The sequence below is a fragment of the Hibiscus syriacus genome, unplaced genomic scaffold, assembly GCF_006381635.1.
Source record: "Hibiscus syriacus cultivar Baekdansim isolate YM2019G1 unplaced genomic scaffold, ASM638163v2 tig00004159_pilon, whole genome shotgun sequence".
Classification (NCBI taxonomy): Eukaryota; Viridiplantae; Streptophyta; class Magnoliopsida; order Malvales; family Malvaceae; genus Hibiscus; species Hibiscus syriacus.
In genome coordinates, this window is record NW_024062003.1 from 66,593 (window position 1) to 77,366 (window position 10,774).

Sequence of the window (10,774 nt, forward strand, 5' to 3'; positions counted from 1 at the left end):
TCAATTATATTTAATTAAGAATTCGATCGAATTAACTGAATAGACCGATTCCAGGCATTGTCGCATTGGGCCATCTATGCCAGCGGCTTTGGGCTGTCAATCACAGCCCTTAAATTCTTTCCAAAAACTACCCTCTTCAATTTTTCAACTTTCCCAAAGAACCAACAAGAGTCGAGATTTCCCAAAAGGTCAAAGTCAGTTATCTTTGACTACAGGGTTAAAATAGTCAATTAATCATCCTTATATGACTCACCGCTATATGTCACTATCCTAGCATCCTCCATCTTCCCAGGAAATTACCCTTTTTCACACATTTTCTTCTTTGTAGGAAACCCCCCTCCAAAAAAACGTAATAAATTACACGCCAATCAAAACACGCCGTAGGGTTTTCTCCTTAGCTCTTCTTCTTCTTCAGTACTCTAACAAAGAAAAATCCAAACCTAAAACCCCACTTTTGCATTTTTTTAATAATATAAAGAGCTCTTTTTTATTTGATCTCTTCACCTTTAAGGTAAGCTCTCAATAGTCCAAATCTCAAAACCCCTTCTTTCTCATCTCTTCAAGAATCCAGAGTTTGAATCAAATAAAGTTTGTAACTTTGCTCTTGGAATCATCGACAAAACAAGGACAGAACAGTTAAAAGGGAAAAAATTCAATATGGATGATGTAGAAAAGGCAATATTGATTAGCTTTGATGAATCAGGTGCCATAGATTCAGAGTTAAAATCCCAAGCGGTGGACTTTTGTCAGAAAATTAAAGATAACCCATCATATGTAGCCTTTGTATTGAGAAGTTGTGTTTTTGCAAACTCGTTCAGGTTCAGTTTTGGTGTTTACAAGCTTTACAAGAGGTTATTAGGGTAAAATATGGTCCATAAGCTTGGAAGAGAAGAACTTCATCCGGAAGTCCATTTTTCGATGGCCTGTTTAGAAGGTACAGATGATAAGATGTGCGCTGTTTTGGATGGTCCTGCATTTATAAAGAACAAACTTTCTCAGGTTTGGTTACTTTGATTACTTGAGTACCCTTTGATTTGGTCATCTGTTTTTGTTGATTTCCTGCTCATTTGAATAAAGGGGCTGTGGTGATAGATATGTTTTCTCGGATTTGAATGCCTTAGATGATGAATTGGTTAGTATGGATTATCCACGAACACCTGATGAATTGGCAGTTGCAGGAAGAGTTAAGGATGCAATGAGGAGCCAGTGTGTGCCTCAGATTGTTAGAGCATGGTATGACATTGTGTCTACGTATAAGAATTCCGATCCCGAAATGTGCTACTGTTTTGGATTGTATGAGGAGGTATGTTTCCTGGATTGATTTGGGTTGATTGTGAATGATGCATTTATTCCACTTCTGTTGAGTTGATTTGGTTGAGTTTGTCGGAACAACTCCGTGCCACCGCTGGATGTGTTTTGGCAGTAGTTTATAGCGAATGGATTCTCATTCAAAATTATCTCTATGAAGAGTCTTCAAATAAGTCGAGTTTTTAGCTTGGTATCTGAGATAATGATTCTGAGTTGGTTCAGGAATAGCAGCCTTATTACAGGGTATGCAGTGGAAGTTTTAGAGTGTCCAAAAGGGTGAACTCAGAAGATGCTCAGGTGGTTTCCACGGAGCTTTTAGATGAAGTTTTGCCAACAGTTTTCTATGTAATGCAGAATTGTGAGATGGATGCAGCATTTAGTATTGTCCAATTTCTTTCAGGTTATGTTGCTACCATGAAAAACCCTTTCCCCTTTGCAAGAGAATAAAATGCTTCACATAAATCAGATACTGGAAGTAATTCGTATTCAGATTCGTTCCAAAGGGTGAACTCAGAAGATGCAGAATGTGTGAGATGGATGGCAGCATTTAGTATTGTCCAATTTCTTTCAGGTTATGTTGCTACCATGAAAACCCTTTCCCCTTTGCAAGAGAATAAAATGCTTCACATAAATCAGATACTGGAAGTAATTCGTATTCAGATTCGTTATGATCCCATGTACCACAATAATCTTGATATATTGGATAAGATTGGGGTGGAAGAAGAAACAGGATGTTGGAATTCAGAAAGGATCTATTTGTGTTGCTAAGAAATGTGGGTCGAGTAGCACCTGAAATCACCGGGATCTTTATCAGAAATTCATTAGCTAATGCTATTACATCTTCATCAGACAAGAATGTTGAGGAGGTAGAAGCTTCCCTTTCCCTTTTGTATGCACTTGGAGAGTCTATGAGTGACGAGGCAATGAGGGTAGGGAATGGACTATTAAGTGAACTGGTGACAAATCTATTATCGACAAGATTTCCTTGTCATTCCAATAGGGTAGTTGCCCTTGTGTACTTGGAGACAGTAGCAAGGTATATGAAGTTCATCCAGGAGAATGCGCAATATATTCCTTTGGTTTTAGCTGCCTTTCTTGATGAAAGTGGTATACACCATCCAAACATCTATGTGAGTGGCAGGGCCAGTTATCTGTTCATGAGGGTTGTCAAAGTGCTGAAATCAAAGCTTGTGCCTTTCATTGAGACAATCTTGCAGGTATTGTTACATTCCAAACATGTTTTTGTGCCGCCTCATTCTGAAAATTACCTACCGGAATCTTTTATTGATTGTCAGAGCCTGCAAGATGTAGTTGCTCGGTTTACAGGTATGAGTTTTGCATCAAAGGAACCTACAGGATCTGAAGATGGTGCTCATATTTTTGAGGTATTTATTCAGTACCCACCTTCACTGTTTTGGCATGTTAAATCTTGTTCGTCTACTCTTAATGTTCCCATGGATAGACATTGGTATCCCCTGTTTTATCAGTTGGTGACTTTTTTGCTGCCCCTCCCCCCCCCCCCCAATTTTTTCACAGGCAATTGGCCTATTGATTGGAATGGAAGATGTCCCGCTGGAAAAGCAATCTGATTATCTCTCTTCATTCCTCACTCCGCTTTGTCAACAGGTTTTGATATATACTGTGAAGTCTTTAACAATTTTGCATGGTCTTCACATGGTCAGCATGTTAGCAAATTGATGTTTTTATACTTTTTCGGGCTGCATTTTATTCATATGGTTTATGTCACAGGTTGAGGCAACACTAATGAATTCAAAAGTGATGAATCCAGAACAATCTAATGTACAAATTGCTAACCTCCAGCAAATAATTGGGGCAATTAATGCTCTGAGCAAGGTTACACATCTATCTTTTGACCATCCAATATGCTTCTTGATGAAGCGTTTGTCCTTAATTATGTTTGTCTTTGGAAAAATCTTCTGTTTCCTACCGTTTACTACCACCCTGAGATCTTTGAATGTGCTAACTAGAATAGTAGTTTCTCTTAAAAATTGTTGGGTCTCATTTTCTACCAATAAATTTTGGTACAACCATTTGCTGTAGCATATTTCTCGTTATCTTGTAATTTTGGGTTCCCTTATTTGGACAACTATGAAGGTCTTACATGTTGTTACAGCCCCATCTTTAATCGTTAATTTCAGAATATCATGAACTCATTCTCTTAATTTTATTCGTTATCCAGGGTTTCAGTGAGCGCCTTGTAACTTCTAGTCGCCCTGCAATTGGTCACATGTTTAAGCAGGTTAGTTCCAAAGATAGATGATTTTACTTGTACTTTAACTGCACCTCTTTCTATAGTCAAAGTTTGAGAAATTTCTGTATTTGTACTTTAATGTGGATGTTCTGGAACGAAGTAGTGCTGTTGTTTTCATTTTTTATTATTTATTAATTTTTGCTTTATTTCTTTTGATCCAGACGTTGGATGTTCTTCTCCAAATTCTTGTTGTATTTCCAAAGGTAGAGCCTTTGAGGACTAAGGTAATAGCTTAATGCTGAATACCGAATTAACTTGGTTTTGTTCAGTCTAAAACATTATCTAAAGCTAATCTCTTTTGTGTTTAGGTTTTATCATTCATACACCGTATGGTGGAAACCTTAGGAGCATCTGTGTTTCCTTATCTTCCAAAGGCATTGGAGCAATTACTTGCAGAAAGTGAGGTAAAGAACTGTTAAAATTTTTAACCTATTTTCAACATACCTTTTCTATTTCTAAAAGGACAGAGAGTGCCATTAAAGAATAGTTCTCAGGGTAGTATTTATCAATCAAACAATCTCAAATTGACTTTTGGAATCTGCATAAATCATAATTTGCTGCATCCAAAACTAGATACAGGGTTTTTCTTGTCAAACAGTACTAATTTTTTATGTTGGGTTCGAGTTGTTAATTATTTATTTATTAATACCGAGAAGAAATATGATCCAAGTTGGAGTTACTTCTCGAGCACAAAATGCTCTCTGGTTTGCTTGGGATCTGGGTTTCCATATGCATGTTTTATCTTTCCATATTTGGTTTCAACATAACCTGTTTCGGCCTTCTCGAAAAATCACTTAGAGTTATCATCCACCTTGATACTTGAAAATAATATTGTCCTTTTGGAATATTTCAGTTGCAAATTTATTTATTTAATTCTGGATTATGTCCTTTTGCAGCCAAAGGAAATGGTTGGTTTCCTCGTACTGCTTAATCAACTTATGTGCAAATTCAGCACCTTGGTCCGTGACATATTGGAAGAAGTATTTCCTACTATTGCTGGTAGGGTATTTAGTGCCATCCAAAGGGTTCCTGATTCTTCAGGACCTGAAACCAATACGGAGGTGGATAACTATTACTAGTGCACATTTCTGAACTTCCATTTTATTCTTTGGGCCCTTAGCTGAAGTCTGACTTTTCTTCACAGTGTGAAATTAAACATATTCTTTCCTAGAAATTTTTTCGCTATTATCATCTGTTGCATTCATTGTATTGCTTAATGATTTTGTTTCAACTTGCTTTCGTTTCATGATAATTCCTGGCTAAAGTGTTGGTTTTCCAAAACTATTTATGAGTTCTTATGCAATTATTAATATTTTTTAACTTTCAGTTCAACTGTGATACACTGCAGCAGCATTTCTGTGTTCGTTGAACCTTCTTCTTTTTCTTTTTTTTATAGGAAACTCGGGAACTGCAAGAACTTCAAAAGACATTATATACTTTTATTCACGTGATAGCCACACATGATCTCTCTTCTGTTTTCCTTTTCCCCAGAAGCCAGGACTACTTGAATTCAATTATGCAGTTGCTATTACATACATCTTGCCAACATAAGGATATAGTTACAAGAAAGGTATGAGTTAATAGCTTTGTTGTTTTATCATTACCTAAACATTTGGACATTTTTGAAGTTCTTATCATTACCTAAACATTTGGACATTTTGAAGTTCTACTATAATCAGGAACTGGATCTAACATTCTGTTATTGCTGTCTGTGAAATAGGTTTGTGTACAGATATTTGTCAAATTAATTAAAGACTGGTGTGCCAGTTCTTCTGGCGAAGAAAAGGTTTGTTTGTTTCCCTTCTAATTGTTATACTTACCTTTGTTGTGTGGATTTCATGATGCTTATGGCTCTAACCAATTAAAAATTTATAGGTGCCTGGTTTCAAAAGTTTTATCATAGAGACCTTTGCCACAAACTGTTGTTTGTACAGCGTGCTTGACAAATCCTTCGAGTTTGGTGACGCAAATACCGTAAGAAGAAACGTTTTCTAATGGATTTGCTTAGTTTGTGTTTGTGTTAGTAGTTGCATTAGGTATTATATTGTTGAAAATGCTTAAACCCAAAGAAATGAAAAAGGTACTAATAAATTTAGTTATCCTTATTTCTAACCAATATTCATCCATGATTGTTCTTTTCCGAGAAGTACAGATTCGCAGTTCTGTGTTATTGCATCTTTTGTAAACCAGTATTTCGGAAATGATTATAGCATGGTAACATGGTTTGAGGGCTTTTATTTATTTTAAGAAAAAATTTCTTCTTATGCTGGTTTGTTACATCTTTTGCATCGACATGCTTTCTGAGATAGTTTAGTGCATGGTGATTTGAAACTGCAAAAGCTGCATTAGAGTTTGGTTGGAGTGCAGTGAAGTAACAATAGAGTAACATTTATTTCGGGTTCTGAAAGCTGAAAATTGATTACCTTCTCTCTACATTTCTTGCGAATAGAAATATTTGCTTTGCATGCTGAGATAGACAATGTTGTGTACATATATAGATATGCAGGTGGTTTATGCTTATTTCTTAAAGCTGGCTCGTTATTTCGGCTATGTTTACAGCTTGTTTTATTTGGAGAAATTGTGTTGGCTCAGAAGGTGATGTATGAGAAGTTTGGGGATGATTTTCTTGTTCATTTTGTATCGAAAGGACTTCCATCTGTGCACTGTCCGCAAAATCTGGCGGAGCAGTATTGCCAAAAGTTGAAGGTACTATTCTTTATAATCTGTTTAAATTTTATTTGTCATGCCATAACATTTTCGTGATTCATTACCAGCTACCGCTCCTATTGTAATCAGATTATCTTTTCTTATTGTTTTATTTGTTGGATTTTTCTTATTTGCAGGGTAGTGACCTGAAGGCACTGAGATCATTTTACCAGTCACTTATCGAACATTTACGACACCAACAGAATGGAAGCCTTGTGTTCAGATAGCGTCGGGCAAATGATTATTATCGGGGCTCAATATATATACACACATATTTTCCCACCAAAGGTTGCCGATCATCTTGCACTTGTGTTGTTTCTTTTCGATTAATAATAAAAGTGAAGAGTTTCTTATGATATTAAGTTAATATTTGCAGGTTTCTATATGTAAATATCAAATGTGTTGTGTTGCTTATTCCATGCCCCTTGAGTTGCCCAAATATCCATCCTGTTGAGTTAGGGTGAGAGCTTTTCATAGTTTTCCTTCTAATTTTTTGAACACAAATTTGTTCTTTTGATTATTACCCAAATGACAACTTAATAGAAAAAAAAGGGGCCAATGAGGTTTTGAGTTAATTCAGATATATTTTGACTGAAACTGTTTATTTTCTGTGTACATAAATATCAGGTGTGGATTCTGAATTCAGATATATTTCGACTGATATTATCTTCAACATTACCGTCGTTATTCTGTACATAATTTTTTTTAATGTATTTTTCCCCTGAAATTTAACGAGTTCACTCTCTTCTAGGATTTTATACGTTTGTTCCCTTATATAATCCCGCCTGCCACTTGCTTAACATTTTTTTTTGACAAAACACGAGTAGATGAAAATAAATTAAAAACTACAAAATGATAAATATGATAATATTTCACATGGGTTTAGTTTTATTATCGGTATAATATATAAGAAAATATAAAAATTAAATATATTTAAACGTTTAATATTTTTAATATAAAGATGAAAATATATTTAAATGCTTGGACTAAATATATATGTGTGAAAAGTTTGTGTTTGTTGAGCTGCGGTCATTTTTAATTACGTAATAAGATAAAAATGATTTAATAATTTAATTAGGGTCGAAAATGCACCGGGCCCAAAGTCTAGGGCAAGTTAGGTTGGAGTAAGCAGTAATTTCTATACTATCATTTAGATTTAACTATATGATTATTATATAGAATTAGAATTTTCTAGTCTTATAGACGAAGTTCTAAAATTGTTATGTTTCTTTAATTGAAATTTTAAAAAATAAATATTAATTAATTGAGATTTATATAATTATTCTTTATTTGTATAAATTTTACTGACAATCAGGGACGGAGTCAGGATTAACTATTAGCAGGAGAAGAAAATTTGGACAAACACTAATTAAATTTGTATTGTCAACAATACATTTTAGAATGATTGATTGAATTTTTATGTACTTATTATATGATCAAATATAAATATTTAGGCATAAATTAAGGGCGTAAACGATTAATATTAAATGATTAAAATTGCCTTAAAATATATATTAATTTGTATCTACCCATATTAATCAAATATATATATAAATAAACATTTAACCATTTATAGTGTTATCAATGTAAAATTACAAATAAAATTTTAAATGCAAAAAAATTATATCAAAAGGTAAGAATTAATTTGAATTAATTAAAATAAAACTCTAAAAATCGCAAAGAAAACCTAAAAGAAAAGGAGTAGAGATTAGAACTATAATTTCCCTATATAAGCATAGGTATTCAATGTAATATTTTACAAGCAAGAACCACACCAAACGCCATCGAACATAAGTTTTCTGCCCCTTATATATCCCACCAATAGTTTAATGTCATGTGTATTAATAAATATTATTTAACTTAGCAGAAGTTTTCCGTCGAGAAGGTCCGACGTCGGCAGTAGCGTAATGGTTCTCTAGCGCCATGTTAAGGATTTAGCTCACAGTGATTCTTCCTCGGCTTCTTCTGGAAACAACACCAAATCCTTCAAGGATCTCTCTAAATCTAATGTGAGTGTGTTAAGCATTAATCTTTACCTTTCTTTATTTAAATTTGGAAATAAAGCTTACTTTTTTAAAGACCCAAGGAGGAATGATGATAGAAAATCGACGCAGTGCATGGGTGCAATTGTTGACGCTCAACCGGCAAGCCGAAGAACCAGTAAAAAATCCAAGGTTAAGAATCCACCCACTGGACATGCAAAGGTTGCTTCATACATATTAGTCTATTTTTTAAACTTCCACCCACTGGTTATGCAAAGGTTCCTTTGCTAATAATTACATGCGAGGAAAAAGAAGATACGAGGATAAAATCACAGCATTGCAGCAGTTGGTTTCACCTTTTGGCAAGGTTCGAAAATTTGTTCAAGATTCAACCTAATATATTACCCAAAAATGAATGCTGTGAGACAATTATGGGAATTTAGCGATGCTGCAAACAGATACGCCATCAATGCTCCATGAAACAATGGGTTATACCAGGTTCCTGCATGATCAAATTTAAGTCCTTTGTTCTCCTTAGCTGTAACCAAAAATAAAAACCCAATTCTTCCTTTTTAATTTTTTTTGATGAATATTGGTAAAGAAATGACTTAAAATGGTCTATTATTTTCTTTGTGTTGATAGTGTTGGGAAAATAGATCCCTTGTAATCCAACAATCCATTTAGATCACAACAATAACAAAAATATTTGAAAAATAAAAGAGAGAAAAACACAATAATTTAACGTGAAAAACTCCCAAATGGAGAAAAACCACAGGCGTTGTCAAAAGACAACCAAGAGAAAAAAATATTTACTATGTGGAAAATTATTACAATCACACTACAAAATATTTAACTCTCACACATGTCCAAAAGCTAAAGTACACCCCAAGAGAATTTCCCTTTAAATTCTCTACTAGTATAGCTAATAGCTTTCTAGTATACCACTTGTATTTTGGTGATTGACATACATTTAACCAAAGGGAAATGTTCTATTTATAAGCTAAGAATTTTTCCATCCTTTGTTAATTTCCAATGTGGGATTTGGCCAATTTTTGCCAAAAACTAACAAATCTCCACCTTGGCAAAAATTCCATACAATTCTTCACCATAAAAACAACAGCTACCTCAATAACACCATCATCTATGATAGTCACAATTCTAAAAACAAGAATTGTCATTCTCCACCATAAGAGTATACACACTTGGAATTCACTAACTCCAAGAATTTTTACCTCGACCAGCTCATGTCGAAAAACTGCTAATAAGTTATGGTGCAACTTCCAATGTTGACTTTCTAGGAAGTTCATTAGCCATCGACATCACTTCCACCACACACCTTGCATCAACTGTCAACTAATGCCCATGTGTAAATGTGAACATGCTACCTTTTCATACATCCTTTTCCATGGCAACTCAATTGGTAGCTATCATGCCATGAGGATATATATCTTTCTTTACAAAGCAAATTCATCGTCTTCATTTTCAAAGAAGACTACATTAGTAGCATCACTTTTGGAGCCATTAGCCGAATTAGCTCCACCGTTTTTGCAATCCTTCTTTAGATGTCCAGGTTGCCCACATCCCCAGCAGATAATTTTCCTTTTAGAGCCTTTATACTTCTTCCTATTTCCACAAACCGACAATGCTCCACTTTCAGAAGATTTGTTCTCTCCATTTTTCAGCATTCTTTCTTCCAAAATTAGCTTACTTGTCACTTCTGAAAAATTCACATTCTTTTTCCCGTACATTAAAACGGTTTGCATGGGCTCATAGGAAGATGGAAGAGACCAAATAAGTCTCAATGCTTTATCTTCATCATCAATCTCCACTCCAATAGATTCCAGTTCAGAAACAATCCCATTGAGTGCACTAAGGTGGTCAAAAATTTTTGTACCTTCTTCCATTTGCAATTTGTGAAATTTCTCCTTCAAATATAGCCTATTTGAAAGACTTTTAGCTTGGTACATTTCCTCAAGCTTTTTCCAAAGCTCCTTTGTTGATGACCATCTAGCAACATTAGCAATAACATTTTTGGCTAGACAGAGACGAATCTGACTTGCTGCTCTCATGTCTAACTCCTCCCATTCTTCTTCACTCATCTTGGATTTTCCCTTGTTTCCACTGCTGTTACTAGGTTTATCTGGTTCCTTTCCTTCGAACAAAGAAGCTGGCTTTCCCTTTAAGGCCTTATACAATCCAAACTGGATTAGTATATCCTTGACTTGTACTCGCCACAACCCAAAATTAATTCTCCCATCAAATTTCTCAATATCAAATCTGAAACTCATTTTTGCTCAACAATGCTACAGTGATCTCACACGTGAATAATGAGTGAACAATTGTGTTTACAAAATGCACTAAGAAAGTTTCCAGGAAAGATTGGGGGGACACAAATGGTACCGCTTAAGTCTCAACCTTCTTAGGCGATTATAGCATTTGTGACAAAACTTTCTTGACTGCACTTACTTACACAATACCACACTCAATAAACACAATAACGTATTTA

At 34.8% G+C, this 10,774-nt stretch overlaps 1 pseudogene; it reads left to right on the forward strand.

Moving 5' to 3' along the window:
- Positions 1–324: 324 nt before the first annotated feature.
- Positions 325–6,854, forward strand: LOC120191752 (annotated as a pseudogene).
- The last annotated feature ends 3,920 nt before the right edge of the window (positions 6,855–10,774 follow it).